Below are 21,330 nucleotides of genomic sequence, written 5' to 3' on the forward strand. Positions count from 1 at the left end.
TGATATGTATCTTGTCAAATATGTATGGTGTCTGTGAGTGAATAAAGTGGGTGGATGACTGAACTGGGTAATAAAGTTTTTATTAAGAAATAAAGGTTGGTTATAAAATTATGTAATGCATGCATATGTGTGTGTATGTGTGTGTGTGTGTTGTGTATTCTCATATATTAGTTCTAAAGTTAGAATCTGAAGAGATATTCTAAAAAGTTTGGGGACAATAAAAGCATCATCAAAACACCATGTAGCACCTAGATTATTACAGAGGAAAGGGTCATTAATATGCATAGGATTTCATAAATCGGTTAAATAAATAAAAAATTTTTAAATCTATATTTTAACTTCTACATTTCTTTGTTAGAGCTATTTTTCAGCATGGAATGCAATAAAAAATGTCAATGGAATTTTCCGTGCCTTAAGGTCTGACACCTCAACTCTTTTCACTCAGAATATATTACAAATCTTAAGACCTGCTAGGAAGAGAAGTGTAAGAAAGTAATGTAAAAGGCTTGTCTTTTTCTTCTTTTTGCCCCCCAATATAATCAAAATAAGATATTTTTCTGAGAATTCTGTCAGACACAATTCCTCTCATAATTATCATAAACATGATTGTTATTTTGCATTGAATGATTTAAATTCATTTATTGAAGAAACATTTATTAAGTACCTACCATGTACCATATACCAAGATCCTTACATATTTTATTTCTAATATTCGTAGCAAACTACTATGAAGTTGTGTTCTTTTTAATCACAACTTTCAGATGAGTAACCAAGTATCAGAGAACTGAAATAATTGTCCTAATGTCACCATAATGTCACAAATTAACCGCACATTAGACAAACATTTCTCTAATATCTATTTTCATAATATATAGCCATACAAGATCATTTTGTATATTATTTCATTTGACTATTTCAATATATTATATGAAAGTCATTGCTTTCTGAGTTATAGGAATCTCCTTATGATGAAGAGGTTGTCTTTTTGTTTTGTTTTGTTTTTTTGAAAGAGAGAGAGTGTGAGTAGGGGTGAGAGGGGCAGTGGGAGAGAGAGAGAATCCTAAGCAGACTCCACGCCCAGTGTGGAGCTCCATCTCCTGACCCTGAGATCATGACCTGAGCTGATACCAAAAGTCAGATGCTTACCTGACTGAGCCACCCAGGAGCCTGGGGATTATGGTCATTCTTAAAAAAAAATCTTCAGTAGAGTAATTTCATTGTCTTCTTTCCTTTTATTTTGAAATGAAGCACACTTGGCTAATAAATAATCTCTTTATATTTCCATGAATTTATATTTGTAATCTTTTGCTTTAGAAAGTCTTTCCCTTTCAGTAAATATTTAATGTTATGATTTTACCAAAAATAACAGAGATCTAATAGAAAATGATTAGTGTGGGGATGGCAGCCTAGGGACAATTGGGAACTTTCTACTTGCAGGTTCCTCTGAACTAAGTGAGCCCACAAAAGTGCCACATCACCCCTATTGGAAGACAGTGTCTTTTTCCTTGTTTGGAGATCGTGAGGGTACCTGACAAAACAAAGCTTTTCTGACTCAGGACTCACCCTCTTGTCCCTTCTGGGCAACTAGATCAATAATGAAATTCAAACCTAACATAGCCCGACTGAACAGAAGCTAGGATTTCAAAGGGAGAAGAGGTAATAAAAACAAAATGTTTCAAGATCTGGTTGATAGGTATTTTCAGGAGCTGTGACTGGATCTTGAGAGTGTTTGATAGATCAGGGAGATGATAAAATTGAAAAGGGGAGGGTTTGTTGATACAGGGGACTCATCCTATGATACAAAATTTAACACCCTGACAATAATCCTCGTAGGTGATGCTACCATGCTGTTAGGGTTTCTCTTTGAAGCTTAGATAAAGCAATGACTCATTTTAATGAAATATAAATTCCAAAATTATGTGAAGGCAAAGGAAAGAAAATCAAGGCCATGGAATCATCATGAGAGACAGCAGGCCATTTTAAAGCAGCTCCTGTCCTCACTTTAACTTCTAGACTCGGTATCTATTCCCTGATTTTTCCCCCATTTGTGTCTCTCTCAACGTCAACATCTTGCACTACAGTGCACTCTCCATTTCAACCTGGCCCAGCTCTTTCTGCAGACAGAGGTCTCCTTGGTCTTAGCGCTAGTTGGCGCCATCTCTCTGCTCAGTTACCAAGCAAGGAATTATTCTAAGTTTAATTTCTCACAACTCCCACATCCAGTGTATCACCAAATAAATTCTCTCATCTGTCACCCCAAATCGTTCTCCACATAAGAGCAAGAGTGCTATTTCTAAAATATGAATGAGATAATGTTGCTCCCTAGCTTGAAGTGAATGCTTCAAAGACTACGCATTGCACTGAGAATAACGTTCATACTCCAGGCCTTCAAGGTCTTGTTTGATCTGATGGTTTCTCCAACCCTCACTAAGACTCCTCCAAACTTCACTAGTGATAGACCATGGGTTTGTCTGAATGGATCCCCACCTTTCCCAACCCACACCCTTGCACCTGCTGTCCTCTCTTTCATTGTCTCGAAGGATGCCTCTGAAAGTTCTTCACTGGCTGTATTATGTAAAATAGCCACCCTACACCACTCTTCATCTCAATTCCTTGTTTATTTAGCACATGATACCTATGACTATTTAAAGTTTCTATATTTGCTTGTTAACCTGTAGTCTAGCCATCTCCACACTGAAATGCACATTATTTGTGGGCAAAGAAGCTGTCAGTGTTGTTTACTGTGGAATCCCAGGTGCCTTGCACAGCTTCTAACACACAGAAAGTACTCACTAACTAATTTTGGGTGAATTAATTAACCTAAACAGAGACCTGAGGATAGTTTCTGTATAAGCATATAATTTTAAATGCAACTACAAGAATGTGCATAAGACAACAAATATTTGGTGTGCTTATTATGTCTTCCTCTTCTGAGAACAATAACCCCCTCCATGAACTTCATGCTATTCCAAACAGATTTGCCCACAATATAACTTCTTCATTTTTCCATTATCCAACGAAATCCTCGTCATGTATAGGAACCAAACTCCAGCTGGGAAAACTAGAAAACTTACCTAGGATTAAAAATTTTGAAATGAGTAAAAGCTTAAGTTATAAAGTAGGAATTTGGAAGGTGGTGTTTGCCAAGTTTACATGTGTAAGAAAAAATGTGAAAAAATAAAAAGCTAACACAAACAGAGAAAAGCAAATTAGATAAACCAGAGTTTGAGATCTAAATGAATTTTTGGTCCAGTTTTCTCCCTGCCTTTTTGTTGACTTACTCAGTTTCTTGGTTGCATTTGGTCAATAAACTTTACCCTCAACCTTAGCCTTCTATTACTTAGATTAGGATCCTTTTATTTTTTTAAAGATTTATTATTATTATTATTTTAGAGAGAGAGAGTGGATGTGAGTGCGGGGGAGGGGCAGAGGGGGAGACTCTCAAGAGACTCCCCGCTGAAAGCAGAGCCCCACATAGGGCTCAATCTCACGACCCTGAGATCATGACCTGAGTGGAAACCAAAAGTCAGGCGCTTACCAGACTGAGCCACCCAGGTGCCCCAGTTAAATTAGGATCCTTGATATGTTTAACTGACAGGGTCCTAAAAATTGAAAGATACATTTAGGTTCTTCAATGGCAATGCAGCAGATATAGACCACTAATTATATGATTGCTTATCCTGTGGGAGTAGAGGTACACAAAGGCATATTATCTGTCTGGCGAGCCAATGCCCAAATCCTGCATAATTTTCTGAATGTCAGTACCAGATGATACATCTTCCCAGTTGAATTTAATTTGTTCTTCACAATCAAAATTTCAATACCATTCATATTTTCTGCATTTCTCCATTATGTTGTCTCTGTTGAATTTTATCGATGGTTTAATTTAGCATTCAAATTTCTTTTCAAATGGGATTTCAACATTCTGTTAATTGAAATAAGAGCCTTTTAAAAGTAGCATGCAAATGTAGACACAAGATAAATATCTTGGAGTATCTGATTGTTAATGGATGACAACATATATTTTTGATATCGCTAATGTAATCCTCATTAAGATTACTGTCAGCAGGCTACAGTGCATTATATGAAATGGCAATGTGACGTACAGTCATTTCTGTTTCTAATTCTACACTGTTCTTTAGAGCCCATCATTTCTATGTTATTGTAATTGTTAAGCAGGACTAGAATAAATCATTTCACAGCACATACATTAGTTACAATAACAATTCATTTTACATGGTCTTAATATATATTATGAGGTATTTTGCAGAATGCCAGTTTTGTTGGTATGTCAAATAAAATTATGCTTTAGTTTAATTGTGATGCAATAAGAAATAAAGGATGAAATCTGATTTGATTATCAACCATATCATTCCAAATGTGTCCAAAGGGAAGCCAGTTATAAAATTGCATGTTTATAATGTGATTGCTTAAGACATTTGATAACTTAGACAAAAAAATGAAGATACAATATTTCTTTTGGTTTCTCAAAATTTTGTTAAAATGTTAAGAAGTATAATATTCAGGGATATAATATTAAACTGAGATCACTTACAGTATTTAATAACCCACTTTCTTTACTTTTGTCTTACTTAACTAAAAGTGATAAAATTCTACTCTGTGAGAAATAAGGTTAAAGTATTTGAGAATAACATTTTTGCAGCTCCAATCATAAAACATGATTTTTAAAATGCATCCAGGATTCAGAATTAATTCTTGGGAAGGTAAATCACATGTAATTAATATTACTCCAACATACTTCATCTTGATTCAAAACAGAAATCAGTGTGTGAAAAGATATACCAGTGGGACTAACACTTGGCTCACTTTTGTCATTTATTTTTTCTGGAGCTCAATTTTCTCTTCCACAAAACAAAGTTAGCTTAAACAATCTCCACTCTTCGTAAAGCTATAGACATTTCATAACACCAATATATATACTCTCAGAAGAAGTAAAGGGATTGTTTTGGATTTGTAGAGCTTTAATAATACATAAGATACAAGGTTTTTAAATATTTAGAATAAAAATTAAAAATAAGAAAATACCTTCATTTCTCTCTCATCCAATCCCTTCCCCCCAGATGAAGCCAGTCTTCAGAAAGCTTACCAGAAGCTGCCAAGAGGTTGCCTGAACAACTGGATATAAAATATTGGAAAGGTTTTTTTTTTTTTCTTATCAAATGTTTGTCTTCATTCTCTTTCCATATTATTCATACAATTTAATGGACTGATGATTAAAAAATAAGATTTAAAATATGTATGTTAATTAATAATATTTAATTCCCTATCCCCCCATCCGTTTAAACTTGCATATTCATCTCTGCTACATTAATTGAGGGGATATAGTGGGACAGTAACAAACATAAGCTGTCTTTATGTCTTGAGGGCTTTTCCAGCCAAAAAAAATCTCTGAAGGTGTGCAGAGAAGAGAAATGAAGGGGCTAGAAGACCATGACGTCCTGAAGGGGAAAAAGTGACCATGAGACTGAAAGGATATGATCCCTGCTTGGGTAAGAGGAAGAAAATAAGGAGAATTGTGAAAGTCCTTACTACAGAAGTCACATCAGCCTGGTGTTTGGAGCCACTGTGAGGGATTGATGAAGATGTGAGACAGAAACTCCACACAGTGCAGGTGGACATGGGGGGTCATGGGTGACCCTGAAGAAGACTCCTGGGACCTCAACGTGACAGAAGGTTAGCAGGTTATTTCTCAACTGAATAGCTTTACAACTAAAGAAAGTTAAATTTCTAATTAAAAGTCTATCCAAAAGAAATTTCTAGGTCCTAATAATTTCACTGGTGAATTTAATGAAATACTTAAAGAAAAATTAACACCAATTAGATTCAATTTCTTCCAGAAAATAGAAGACAACCATTTCCCAATTCATTTTTTTTTGAAGCTGGTATTACTCTGATATCAAAATCAGGCAGACCAAAAGTGAATAAATAAATAAATAACAATAATAAATACATAAAAATTATAGACCAATAATCCTCATAATTACAGACACAAAAAACCCCACAGAATATTAGTAAATATACTTTTGTAACATATAAACATAACTATACCATGGACAATGGCCATGTAGCTTATTCCAACAATGCAAGGTTACATCAATTTTATTGATCTAAAATTGCTCAATGTAATTTATCATATCAGCATACTTAAGAAGAAAAATCATATGATTGTACCGATTAGGCAAAAATAAAGCTGTGAAAATTCATATAACATTCTAGAAATTGTGAAAATTTTTTGCCATTCACATGAGTTAAATACTCAGAAAAATACAAATATTGAGGAACTTTCTTAACTTAGTAAAGATCAAAAAACCTACAGCCAACATTATTCTTAATGATGAAAGATGTGATTGTTGCTCCTAAGATTTGGAATCAGGTAAGGATGTGAACCGTCAATACCTCTTATTCAATGTAGTACTAGAGACTGGGAGAAGTGCAGAAAGGCAAGAAATAAAAAGTGTGCAGATGAAACAGAAAGAAATAAAACTTTTTTAAAAAGATTTTTATTTATTTATTTGAGAGAGAGAGAGAGTGCATGGGGGGCGGGAAGGGCAGGCAGATGGAGAAGCAGGAGCCCTGCTGAGGAAGAAGCCCCATGCAGGACACACCTAGGGGCCCCAGAAATAAAACTTTATATTAGGAGATAACATGATTATCTTTATAGAAAATTCCAAAGAAATCTACAAAAAAATTGTAGAACTAATAAGTGAGTTTAGTGGAGTCAAGAAAACAAAATAAACATATAAAAGTCATTGTAGGGGTGCCTGGGTTGGTTAAGTGTTTGCCTTCCTCTCAGGTCATGATCCCAGGGTCCTGGGGTGGAACCCTGCGTTGGGCTTCCTGCTCAGTGGGGAGCCTGCTTCTCCCTCTCTGCCTCCCCCCACTGATGGGTTTCTCTCTCTCTCCCCTCTCTCAAGAAATAAATAAATAAAATCTTTTAAAAGAATAAAGTCTATTGTATTTCTGTCCCAGCAATTAATATATGGGAACCAAACTTAAAAATATGATTCCATTTACAATCATTCAAATAAACAAATACTTAGGTTTACACTTAACAGAATATGTATGGGACCAGTATACTAGAAGCTACAAAGCTCTCATGAAAGAAATCAGATTTTACAATTTAAGAATTTGGAGAGACAAACAGGCTCATAATTACAATGCTCAAACAGCGACTGTGTCAGTTCTCCCTTAATTATACATGTTTCCTGCAATTCCTGTCCAACTCCCAGTGAGACTTTTTGCAGATATAGGAGAAAGGCGAAGGAACTAGAATTAAAACTTACAAAGGTAAAGCATTTTATATTGAAAGGAAGGGAGTGGAACTAGAATAGCCCCAAACATCCTGAAATAGACAAGGCAAGGGTCATCAGTCTACTTACTGTTAAGACTTATCACACAGCTACTCTCACTAAGGCTGTGTAGCATTAGCAAAGGAATAGACATTAAGTCTTGCACCTTGTACAAAAGGTAACTCAAAATGAAACTTACATATAAAATGTAACAATGTAAGTCTTTTAGAAAAAAATATAAGGTAATGTCTCTGAGGTCTAGAGCTCAGCAAACAGTAATTCATCTCACCAGCAAAAGATTGACCCCTGAGAAGAAAACTTGTTAATTTTGACTTCATCAAAATGGGAAATGTTCTTCAAGCACCTCTGCTAAGAAGATGAAATTTTAAGGCCAGTCGGGGGGGGGGGATTTGCAAACAACATATATGATGAAGAATTGATACCTAGAATATATAAAATTTCTAAAAACTCAGTAGTAAAAAACTAATTATCCAGTTATAATATGGTCAAAAGACATGATCAGACATTTCACCAAAGAGTATATACAGATGGCATACCAGCAGATGAAAAGATGTTCAGCAATAGTAGCCATCAGGGAAATGCAAATTAAAAACAGTGAAATATCACTACACAGTTCTTGGAATGGTTGAACTAAAAATCTGCGACAACACCACATGTTGGTAAGGACACGTACATTGAGGGTGGGAATATAAAGTGTTAAACAACCACTTTAGCAAAGAGTTGAGAAGTTTCTTTAAAGATCTAAACGTGGAATTGCCCTACAATCCAGCACTCTTGATCTTTTATCTCTGAAACATGAAAATTTATGTTGACACGAAGACTCGTACATAAATGTTTTGACAGCTTTATTTGTAATAGTGAAACGCTGGAAACAACCCAGATTGTTGTCAATCGGTGAATGGCCAAGTAAACTAGTTTACTAAGGAGCAAACCATGGACACGTGGAGCAACATGGTTCTACTCCTACAGCATTCTTGAAATGACAAAATTACAGAAATGCAGAACTGGTTCGTCATTGTCAGAACTGGGGAAGAGGGTAAGGAGTGAGAAGAATGAGAGAAGAAGTACAATACACAGGGTCCTTGTGGAGATGGAATTTTCCTGAAACGTTGGACTATTATCCTGGTGGTATTGGGGGAAACGGGGTAGAGGGTAGCAGGGATCTCTCAACATAATTTCTTATAACTGCATGTGAATCTACAATTATCTCAAAAGAAAAATTTTAATTAATAATTAACATGAGTCAGCTTGCTTATATTTACTCAATCTGAAAGTTTCAAAAACTGAAAGTTTCAGTTACTTTCCATACATAAAACCAAGCAAAGCAGAGCATGTCAATAAATCTAGAATGAGAAAAAAACTTAAATATGAATCAGGAGAGGGAAAACAAAATTACTCTCCACGTCAAAACTCAGATGAATATTTATTTTGTTGAATTCCTGCATTAGAATGTATTTGTATAGGGGGCTCCTGGGTGGCTCAGTCTGTTAAGTGTCTGCTTTGGCTCAGGTCATGATCTCAGGGTCCTGGAATCAGTCCCTCATAGGGCTCCCTTCTCAGTGGGGAGCTCTCCTGCTATTTCTCCCTCTGCCTCTACGCCTCCCCCTGCTCATGCTCTCACTCTCTCTCTCAAATAAATAAAGACAATCTTTAAAAAAAAAGAATGTATTTGTATAGTAACATAATGAATGAATTTTTATTTATTTTTTTAGAGATTTATTTATTTGAGAGAAAGAGAGCATAATCGGGGGGAGGGGCAGAGGGAGAGGGAGAGAGAACCTCAAGCAGACTCCACACCCAGTGCAGAGCCCCACATGGGATCAATCCCAGGACCCTGAGATCATGACCTGAGCCGAAATGAAGAGTGGGATGCTCAACCCACTGAGCCACCCAGTCACCCCAATAAATGATTTTTTAAAACGCACAACCAATCCACTTGCCCCAGGCTGTACCTTCTGAATGGCAGCTAGAGAGTAGTCATTCAATCACTTCCCAAGGTACATTTTTTTGTGTGTAAATATGTGTTAAAAAGGAAAAAAGTTATGAATATCTTGCCAAATGCTGAGAGGGATGCAAAAACAAAGCATTCTGGGTACCTGACCTCAGAGAGGTCGCTAGACATCTAAAAATATTGAAAATATATTTTGAATTATTTTTACTTATCAAAACCTATGTTCCCATTTCCTGATAGTCTAGCACGGAACATTTCATCGTGAATAACAAAGGTGCTCGTGAACAACTGTGAATGCGCAAAGTGTACAAAAGCCATCTTGGACCCGTACCTTACTGAAATGCCAGTTGACTTAAACTTCCTTGTATTTCCCCCGCCCCCACCATTGCATCTATTGAACCAGATTCATTTGTTCATCCCTGATTAAGAGCTTATTTTTCTGACCTGAAAATATAACAGATTGGAGAGTTCCCTTCTTTTCTTTGAAAAAACAAAAGCAAAAAACACCCACTGCAAAGATAATCTTAGATGTCCTGAGGGGAGAAGAGAGAGACGGCAAACTGCTTATGAAAGCCAGGAAATAAATGGAGCTCAGAGTCTCCCAGAAGGGCCGGCATGGCTGAGAGCAGGGATGAGCCTATGGGGGGCTGCTGTCACAGTACCCCCACCCCGAGCCTAGGAGGAACGCTTCCCAGCAAGGGGGAGCTGCATTACTCAAGGGAAAGCACGTACCTCAGAGAATTCAGCATTTCAGAGCTGTCTTGCATTTAATTCTAGAGAAGGTTGTTGAATTTTTATTTTGAAATCTGAGAGTGCTGCTCTAGTAAGCCTTATATACATATTTTGCATACATATATTTTAGGAATTGCAGTTATAAACACAGAATTGCAATATGTTTGACAAATTAATAGATTCAATTTATGAAAGAAGCATAAAGCTGTCGAGTGTGCTTTAGCATTTTGAAAATCCGCTTTTTATGACATTTGTTTTTCCCTTCAAAAACTATAGTTCTGTAGCAAAAGAACTAAAGGCAAGGAATAGCCAACTTAGGTTGAAATTTATTAATACAAGTAAATTCTTTACAGACACCAAAAGTAGCAATATAACGGCAAAATACTCTTCATGTAAAACCGCTGTGTAAATGCAATGTGCAGGACCAGCCTCCCGCGTGTGCATTTCCCCCGCGTCGGTCTGTTCTGGAGCTCGTATCTTGGCGACAGAGACCAGAGGTGAAGGTTGATACCAGAGCACAGTCTCACTCTAATGGAGTTTCTCTTCCAGATTCACTTTTTAGAGAAAAGTTACGCAAAACGTTCTGTAGAATTTATACAGACTGAACTACTTTTTCAAGGTAATCTATGTAGCCTTGATTTATCAAACCCAGAAATTTAGGCAGTATGGCATCTTCAGTTAACATATTAATCGAGTAACGGACTTAGACAGCTGTTCACATTCACTGGCTAAAAATGGCTTTTATTTGAAATGACGCATTTCAAATCTAACATTCCTCTAACAAATATCGTAGAAAACCCAATTCTTCATGTTCAGCTTGTTGTAGAAAAAAATACATCAAAACAGAAATGTGCCCAGTTTATAATTTATAGCTCTGTACATTGTTCAGGAACCGAATGTGACTCCCCAGTAAGAGTCCGGTAGTGCTCTACACACAGGTGCTGCCCTCCTGCTTCCCTCCAGCCTCCAGCTGCCTCCCTGAAGACATGACCACCCTTCAGACTTCTGTTCCTGCTGCATACATTTGTCTCTCTTTGAAGTTATACATCATATTCTCTGAATTAGTTTGCTCAACATTATGTTTGGGAACTTGCTTCACACTTTGTGTCTGATTATGCCTGGGGTCTTCTCCATTGCTGAATAGAGTTCTGTGGTATGAATGTAATGCAATTTATGTATGCTCCTGATGAATACTTAGGTAGTTTCCCATGATAAGATATTGTAAATATGGTTGTTATAAATATTTCAGTTAGCTTTATTGTTGCTATTGAACACATGTATGCCTATCTGTTGAATTTACTTCGAGGTGGAAGAGACGTCCTGTTCGTAGGGTATGTGTATTCAGCTATATTCAGCTACAGTTGATAGGACTCGACCATTTTTGAAAGTAGCCAAATCAATTCATATTCTCATCATTCGTGTCTGAGAGTTCTGGCTGCTCCATGTGGTTGTCAGCATTTAATACTAGTATTTTTTTCTTTGTTTCATTTTAAGCATATAAAAATACAGGTATATAAAAATATAAAAATATATAAAAAATAGAAAATATATAAAAATATCACATTTTCTGCATTTCCTTAGTTCTCACGTTTTCTTTTTAACTAAGAATGTACACAAAACTCACATTTAATTAATCATTCAATAATCTACTTTGAACATTTGTATTTGTTTGCATATGCGTATATATCTATAAATGTTCATAAAAATTAAAAAATCACAAAATTATATCTAATGTCATACAGTGACTCTGCCTACTCATAAAAGTCTTATTGTGCTTCTTCCCGCCTTCTTGTATCTTGACATTGATGATTTTCAGAAAGTTTTTTGGGCTGATTCACAGTAATCTTTGAGATGACAGGGACTCATTGAACTATATAAATGACCTGTGAGCAAGGGATGTCAGGTTTGCTAACCTCGGGTTTTGTTTGTGTGTTTGCTTTAATCTACTTGTGGTGCGTGAGCACATCCTTCTGTGTTTGAGAACAGTCTCCTGGGTGCTCTTCAGAACCTGTAACCCAAGCTTGTAAGGTGCACTTGGACTTTACATTCTTTTTTTTTTTTTTCAAAGATTTTATTTATTTATTCGACAGGATAGAGACAGCCAGCGAGAGAGGGAACACAAGCGGGAGTGGGAGAGGAAGAAGCAGGCTCATAGCGGAGGAGCCTGATGTGGGGCTCGATCCCATAACGCCGGGATCACGCCCGAGCCAAAGGCAGACGCCTAACCGCTGTGCCACCCAGGCGCCCCTGGACTTTACATTCTTAACTGACTCTTACTTCCACTGAATTTTTCTTTATTTGATCCCTTGTCATATGGATGGTTTGGAGGCAAAAAACAAAAACAAAAACAAAAACCCCAAAAAAGAAAACAAAAGTTTCATTTTGGGCAAAAAATACTGAGTTTGATCCTGAAGTTCACAATGTAAATTATTTGAGTTTTAATCACAAATTCTGCATGTGACTTTATAAAACATATTATAATCATTACTTTTTCCCTATTTGTTTTTAATTAACTTATTTTAAAATTACAAAAATGAAAAATAAAGCATCTTAAGAAGGTGATTATACACTATTTCTCCCCATGGCTATACATGGACATATGTGGAAGTTTTAGACATTTGAGGCATTTATTTTTATATTATGAGTAGAATTTTATATTTTCCCAGAGGCCTTAAGGCAGAAATTTTGAAATGTACTAACTTAGAACATTAGATTTGGATGCAATAAAGACTTTAGACTTGGAAAAATATTAAGCTAAGAACAGCAGTAAAAACAGTGTGATTTTGCAGTTGTGGCGGGCTGCTCCTGGTACTGGGGAAAGTGCAGATTACCAGAGATATGTCTGTGAGTAAAGGTGCAGATTACCAATGACATATACAGTTACAGTTATAATATGTAATATTTGTTCATTTGAAGCTCAAGGTCTATGGAATATAAGAAAAGAGTATCTGTCATTAATTTTCTCCTTCTAAATTATAATGACATAGTATATAATTATATTCTATAAAGTTTTAAAATTATTTAATGTATTGTTACTCCTCTCTCTAACAAGAGTCTGGGGGATCTTCACAAAGTGATTCTTTATTTACCTATTTATTTAGTAATCTCAACAGCAAACACAATGTTAAGTATATAGTAGATGCTTGAGAAATATTGTCTATACAGGTCTACATCTCAACAGAGCTATCAAGTTTTATTGCAAAACACTCAGGAATAAACCCTTCCTCTGACTGAATGATCCATTCCCTGAGTGCTTGTGAGAACTCTTTTTGAAAGAATAAAGCTTAGTACCAAATAAATGTTAGTTGTTTAAATGAGTTCACAAAAGCAGAAGTGAATTTCTATCTCTGAATATCCTGTTTGTGATTTCAAACCAGTGCTAAAGAAATTTAGAAGACATAGTTATAAATGTGTAGGGGTGGAAAATTTCCCTCTTCTTCCATTCCTGGTACTTTGGCAGGCCTAATAATTGAATTGACATAAAACAGATTAACAGGAGAAAAACAAATCCAATTACTGACATACAAGAGCCCCATAAGGACCTGAGGCTCACAGGCCGTCAGGCGTTTGAGGTGATGGGCCATCCTGAGCTAAGGAAAAGGAGTGGGGGCTTCAAAGGGAGGAAAACAAGTCATGGAAAGATGAAAAGAGCAAGTGTTTGGCATAAATAAATAAATAAATAAATAAATAAATAAATGCCATAAGTCTTTCTGATACAGAAGTTATCTCTGGCATAGCCGGTCTTCCTGGTCCAGGCCCCCTGGCTAAATTCTCATAGGCAGTGAAGGGAGAGTCTGCTGGGCTGTGCTTGACTTCAGCTCAGAATAATCCACATGCCAAAGTGGCATCTTTTGGGGGGGCTTCTTCTGAACCCCTTTACATGTATATTGGAGTAATTAAATTTCAGCAAGGTTTTGAAGTAGGCACTGAAGAGAGGGGTTATTTGGAAATGGAAGAACACCAGCTACCTCCCAATCCCCGGAAAAGAGCTAGCAGGGCCTTATTCTGGATAGGACCCTACAAAGTGCACTCAGAAAAGTTGGAGCATGTGAAGAGGCAGGATTCACTGATGTCCTGACTGAGATCCGTGTCGGACTACTCCACTCCTGGTAAGTTCTTAGTCTTGCAAAGCACTTAAACCTATAAATCGAGGGGGATAGCATTTTGATAGAGTTATCTTTACTTTTCAAATACTCTACCAAGTTTCTTCCCTGCTCTCTGACAATGAGAGCCAGCCTACTTATTTCATATAATGATCAAATGCATTCTAGAAGATTGAGGAGGATATTTTTACTTCCCCACTTCATGTTTTAGGCCCTAAACTCAACCGTAGGTATTACTGAGGTTCATCTCTCAAGAGACCATCGCTGCTGGTTCCCTCTCCTGGATGGTCCTTCTTATTTGATATAATCCAGGTGCTTTCTCTACAATCTCTTCCCAGAATAGTTATAACATTTTCCCTTTTGCCTGTCATTTGTATCCAAAATATAGAATTTTAATCACCATGGAGACTGACCACGCTGCCTCTCTATAATCTAATGTGTTGCCTAGTGTTAAAGTCAGGAAAGGCAAAGTTAGTTCTAGTCTTCTCTTCATCAAGGTGTCTCTAACCCTGAACCTCAAATGAAATGCAAAACATGCTGGTCATACAGTGGTAGTCATTTTTCCTTTGTGTGCATGTTTAAAGATTTATTTATTTATTTATTTGAGAGAGAGAGAGAGAGAGTGAGCACACAGGAGCAGGGGAAGGGGCAGAGGGAGAGGGAGAGAGAGAATCTCAAGCAGACTCAGCTGCACTGAGGGCAGAACCCTACCGGCAGCTCAATCTCACGACCCTGAGATCATGACCTGAGCCTGAGATCATGATCGTACCGGAAACCGAGAGTCAGAAGCTTAACCAACTGAGCCACCCAGACACCCCTCCTTTGTGCTTTTTAATGAAAACCTTTATTTTCATTGAAAAGAGTTTACAGTTTATTAAAATTTGAAAATGATAAAAGCTAAACTTACTATGAAATAAACTTATTAAAATATAATACATGCTCATCAGTAAATATAGCATGCATAGTTCTTGTAATGTTCATTTTCCCTCATGTGGGCAGGTCCCATGCAGTTAGCTGGGGCTTGAAGAGAACAAAAGGCTGGTCCTCCTGCGAGTGAGGGAACTTCCTCCAGCTTGAGGCGGTGCAGCACGAGGTATCCCTGTACTCCTGGGACCATCAGCCTTCGGTTCTGTGGTGGCTGTTTAGAAGCCGCTCCATTTTGGGGGGCAATTTGTTGTACAGCAGCAGATCACGAACACAGCTGCCATTGAGACCCAATGCCGCATTTTATATTTAACAGAAAGTGTGGGCACGGCTAATCACAGAGAGCTCCGTGTTTGCTAACCTGACCAGGAAGGACCTCTTTCATAAATTGACTAAACAGATTATCTTTTGATATTACAATTTTGTAACCACATTTCAGGCTATTCTTTAATCAGATCACCAAATGCTTATTATATCTTTCCGTGTTCACTGACAATCCTTTACTGCCATGATCACCTCATTTTGAGTTCTAAATTATATATATATATATCAGTGTTATCAGGTGACTCTTGGAAGGTGATTAATGATAAGACATGGACTGATGCTATTACCCACCAAGAATGATTAAAGCTGGAACCTTATGCTTTCCATACATTTTGCAAAAAAAATGTATGCAAATATTGGGTATATACATTTTCTGAGAGTAAGATTCATGGGTCCCTTCAGGTTCTCTCAAATGTTAAGGACCTAAGGATGCCTAAGAAAACAAAGAAATGAGAGCAGGAAAATTTCACGAAGTCTATGAGAGAACTATGATACAAAACAGGGAAACTGATTTATAAGAAGCAAACCAAAGGTCCATAGTTTGAATGTTATATATTTGGTTATTCCTACGTTCCATAAATGTATACATATGGTGCCTACTGTGTATGCTATGCCGGATAATGGAATACACCTGGTATTATAAACCAAACCCTAACACTCACTGCTGCGCTCACCCTTCTCATCCTGATTGCCCCCCCAAAGATCTCACTTCGCATTCGGTTACACACCCTGGTATACTAGTTGCTGCACACTCACACGCTCACATAGGTGTGTGTAGGAAGCGCTGGAAGGGGAGTCCAGGACGTAGTGGGGATGCCTGCTCAGATGATGCCAGAAAGATGAGACGGTAAGCCATCAGATGCAAGAAGAAGGGCAGGTTGTCCTCGCAGAGAAGATGGGGAGCACAGGTGATGGAGAATGTATTAGAGAATCCCACATCAGAGGCTGAGTGCGATTTGGGGACAGCATGGGTGGAGGGAGAGGTTGGAAATGACATGGAGGTAATAGAGAAAACAGAACTAAGGGTCTGCATGTTTGTTAGTGTAAATTTTCAGCTCCTAATAGAACAAGAAGAAAAGCTGAAAATGCCTGGCTTCTAATCGAAAATCAGACTCCTCTTATTTCTTTTAATTAACAACGGATCATTCACTTGAAAAAAGCACATAAACTGTACTCTTTATTTTTGATGGTAAGGTATTTGATTGATTTATTATGATTTTAAAAGGAATTCACCTTTTTTTTTTTTTAAAGATTTTATTTATTCATTTGACAGAGAGAGAGACAGCCAGCGAGAGAGGGAACACAAGCAGGGGGAGCGGGAGAGGAAGAAGCAGCCTCCCAGCGGAGGAGCCTGATATGGGGCTGGATCCCAGAACGCCAGGATCACGCCCTGAGCTGAAGGCAGACGCTTAACGACTGAGCCACCCAGGCGCCCCAGGAATTGACCTTTTTAAGCCACATAATCACAACATGCCTTGTTTTGTCAAAATTCTATTTTATAAACTTGTCAATTAGTAAATAGCTTGTCCACACTTAAATTTTGCAAAACATAAAAGTGGTTGCCCCTGAAAATATGGATATAGGACAACTTAAACCTGAAATCAGTGGGAAATGCTCTTAAACTGGAGAGTTGTAATAATTCAGACTCAAGTACTCCTGAGAGACTCAAGGTTTGAAACGGCTTTTTAGGAATGGTGAAGTGAGGCTTCAAATCCTAAATATATGATTTTATTTATAATCACAAAGCAGTAATTGCTGTTTATTATATGTTTTAAAATTTGTTCCTGACATAAGAGAATAAATCGCCAGTTACCTCAGTTTTACCACTGACGAATCTAATTACTACATAATATTTACACTCTCATTGCTTCATTAATTACATACAAAACCTATATTTTAAAACTTCTGAGAGCTTAATTTGCACTTAAATCACAACACTTCTATTTATCTTACTTGTTTTGAGTTGCAGGTCTTTAAATATTGAATATGTTATAATGTTGCAGGATAGCTCACTACACAAGAGAATTACATTCCTTGTCTCTTCCTCTTCACAGATTTTGTGCCTGCGGAGGTAGGTGGTTAAGAAGTATCTTTCCTTTGTTGCAACAAGACTGGGAGATGAATGAGGGCAGGGATACAGAATATGTCAATATATATTTTAAGAGCTACTGTAAATGCTGCAACAAACATAGGGGTGCGTCTATCTTTTCGAATGGGTGTATTCATTTTCTTTGGGTAAATACCCAGTAGTGGAATTACTGGATCATAGGGTAATTCGATTTTTAATTTTTTGCAAAACCTCCATACTGTTTTCCACAGTGACTGCACCAGTTTGCATTCCCACCAGCAGTGCACAAAGACTCCTGTTATTGCTGTTTTCCTCTATCTTTGTCAGCAGTTTGACTGTGATGTATCTCAGTGTGGTTTTCTTTGCATTTGTGCCACTTAGAGATTGCTGAGCTTCATCAATCTTGGAAAAGGCATACGCATTATCTCATATAATAGGTCTTCTGCCCACTCACTATCTTTATTCCTTCTGATATATAATTAGAATTTTATTTTTCATTTTGATATTGTTCCATATGTCTTAGACATAATTTTCTTTTTTTCTCTCCGTGCTTGTGGTTTGTTAATTTGTATGGACTAGTATTCAAGGTGCCCTGATTTCTGCAGCCAAGTCCAGTCCGTGGCTATATCCATCTTTGATATTTTATTTTTTAGCTCTAGAATGTCCAATTAGTTTTTTTTAAGTTTCCAATATTCTAGAAAATTCCTCGGATGTTCACACGTTTTGACTCCTTTTCTACTAATCCCTTCTACATATTTATAATAGCTGTTCTAAAGTCCTCATGTAGTAATCCTATAGCTGGGTATTTTGTGAACCTGCTTCTACTGACTACTTTTTTCCCCTTGATTATATATTTGCTTATTTTTTCCTAAAGTATTATATTTTGTAAATGCATTCTGGATATGTAGAAAAAGACAGTAGAAAGGACAGTAAATAGCGTTTGCGGACTGAATGCCAAGTGCATTTAGTCCTATTAGGTGACTCGGGTTCGGTCAGGCTGAGTCCATCGAATGCGTCGTTCAGTGGGATCTAGGCCTTGTTGGGACGTTCGTTCACCACCATTCAGCTGTTTCAAGGGCAGATAAAACTCTGGTAATGTTTGATATCCAATCATCAGGGAGATGTCAGAGTTCTATCTCTACTTTTAGTCCAGATGTTGGGCAGCTGGGAGGGGTTCTGTCTTTTCTCTAGTGAAGCCCCCTTCTTTCTGTACCTAGGAAAAAAATTCTCTCTGATCTGATGACTTGTTTCCAGACATTAGGGCGAAGGTCCCCAGCTGGTATGCCACTGTTGACTCAGCGAAGGCCTTGAGCTCTTATCTGGTATTTCTCTCACTGTCTTGTCCTAAGCCCACCTGTAGGGCACCATTATACTAAGCTCCTGAAGATGCTTGCTATGGTCTGAATGCTTGTGTCCCTACGAAATTCATGTTAAAAACCCAATGCCCAAAGTGATTACATTAGGTGCTGGGGACTTTGGTATGAGATGAGGTCCTGAGGGCTGAGCCCTCCTTGAGGAGGCATCCATTACTGTAAGAGATCCCCGAGAAATCCCTTTCCCTTCCTCCACCTGCGATATAATGAAAAGCCCGTGACCTCACACAGCCACACTGGCACACAGATCTTGGACTTCCAGCCTCCAGGTCTGTGAGGAATATATGTCTGTCATTGAGAAGCACTTGGTCTGTGGTATTCTGTTACAGCCGCTCAGAAGGACGAACACAACCCTACACCTTGTGGGGATGTGTTTCTCAGGTCTTTTGCTCTTCGCCCAGCGTTTATCACACTACTCTTGTGCACTCATAAATGCCATTTGAGAAGAACTGGCAAGTGTATTCACATCAGATAAGTTTGGCTTCTTTGGATTCTAATCCTACAGGCTCACTCATATGTCACAGTAAAAATGTGCTGAAATGTAAGGTGTTCCTTCTCACCCTCCTCTATGGTGTATCTCCCTTTCCTAATCTCGTGTCACCACTGTGGAACTCACTTCTTCCAAGAACTGCCCATCCTTTTTGCAATTTAGTGTTTTTTCTGATCTCTTGCATCACCATACTTCTGATGGGGTCCCTGAAACTATGAATTGACAGCCTATCTACCATTACCCCCTTTGCTAGGTGTGGTGCAGTGGTCTCCTGTGATTTTCTATGTCCTGACTGGAGTATAACTTACTTATTTGTTTTTAACATTTTACGGTCTCTATATATAACGTGTGATTCTTACAAGAAACATAAGAAGTCCTCCCCCTTTTAAAATCTGTGATTATTTTTCTTTTTAGTGATTTATGCATTTTACGTACTATACTATAAACTCCTTAATTTTGAATTTTTATCTCCCCTTGATCTTTCCCTGACTTCGACAGTTTGTTTTGCTTGCTAGGTTATGTGCTTAAATATGTATTATTTTAGAATAAGCCAGTTTTATAACTAACTAGATGAATGATTGAATAACCCAGATGATTTTATATAAAGTGATTTTTTTGTGTGAAGTGACCACAAAGGATGTGTATAAGTGTACTGTTGACCTCTATCTTCCGCAAAATGTATGTGCATTCGCTAGTGTAGGAGAAATGGAATTGGTGTCAAACCTCCCCGATTCTTTTCTTTTATCTCCAGAGAATTTCTTACTTGGTCCTTATAGATAACCCTCTTCATACCAAAAAGATGGCCACTGACTAAAAATGTAGATGTTAAAAGTGAGGTACCGAGGCAGAAAGACCTGGATCCGTGTAGTGTCTTCCTGTTGCTGCTGTGACAAATCACCACAAACCTCGTGGCTTAACAGGACACGTTATTTTTTTAGAGGTGGGGAGGGGCAGAGGGAAAGGCAAAGAGAGGATCTGAAGCTGACTCCATGCTCAGCGCAGAGCCCAACACGGGGCTCGACCTCCCGATCCCGAGATCATGGCTGGAGCCAAAATCAAGAGTTGGATGTTTGACTGACTGAGCCCCACACATTTCTTTCTAATCTCATATTCTATAGACCAGAAATCTGACATGGATCTTGTTGGGCTAAAATTAAGTTTGGCAGGGTACATTAATTTCTGGAGGATCTCTAGAGACCCTGTTTCCTTGCCTTTTCCAGCTTCTAGAGACCACACCATTCCTTGGCCCGCGCCCTCATTCTCCACCCTCAAAGCCTACAGGAGAAGGTTGGGTCCATCCCACATAGCATTGCTCTGACTTCCTCTTCTGCTTCTTTCTCAAGATCACCCCACTAGTCCAGGATGATCTCCCTATTTTAAGGTCAGCCTTCATTCCACTGACAATCCATTTTGCCATGTCATCTCACATATAGGTAGGTCCCAGGGATTAGGAGGCAGACATCTTTGGGGGTGATTATTCGACCTACCAGTCACATCCTGACTTCAGACTTGGATCACATCCTGGCTCCAGCTCTTAGAATTTGTCCACAGGATTGTTTCTTTAAAAGATTCAATTTCCTTATCTGTAAAATTGCTTATTTGTTGTCAGGAAGTAACGGGATAAGTTGGGCAAGTTCCTGAAACCTGGGAAGGTGGTGCTTTTCCTCGCCAGATGCTACTCTGGACCCAAAGCAAATCGTGAAGAGCATTGATGACGGCACCTCAGACCATCCCTACAGCCATGCTCTGATGGCTGGAATTAACCACTATCCCCACAAGGTGACAGCTGCCATGGGCAAGAAGAAAATCGCCTAGAAGTCAAAAATCAAATCTTTTGTGAAAGTTTGTAACTACAATCACCTCATGCCCACAAGGTACTCTGTGGATATCCCCTTGGACAAAACCGTGGTCAACAAGGATGTCTTTAGAGACCCTGCTCTTAAATGGGAGGCCCAATGAGGGGCCAAGGTCAAGTTCGAGGAGAGGTACAAGACCAGCTGCAACAAATGGCTGTTCCAGAAGCTGCAGATTTAG

The 21,330-nt window shown here is 38.0% G+C and overlaps 1 pseudogene; it reads left to right on the forward strand.

Annotated features, from left to right (window-relative positions):
• LOC113259274 (60S ribosomal protein L27-like) overlaps window positions 1-21,330 on the forward strand; it is a 53,577-nt pseudogene extending 32,247 nt beyond the window's left edge.

This window comes from Ursus arctos, unplaced genomic scaffold, assembly GCF_023065955.2.
Source record: "Ursus arctos isolate Adak ecotype North America unplaced genomic scaffold, UrsArc2.0 scaffold_7, whole genome shotgun sequence".
Lineage (NCBI taxonomy): Eukaryota > Metazoa > Chordata > Mammalia > Carnivora > Ursidae > Ursus > Ursus arctos.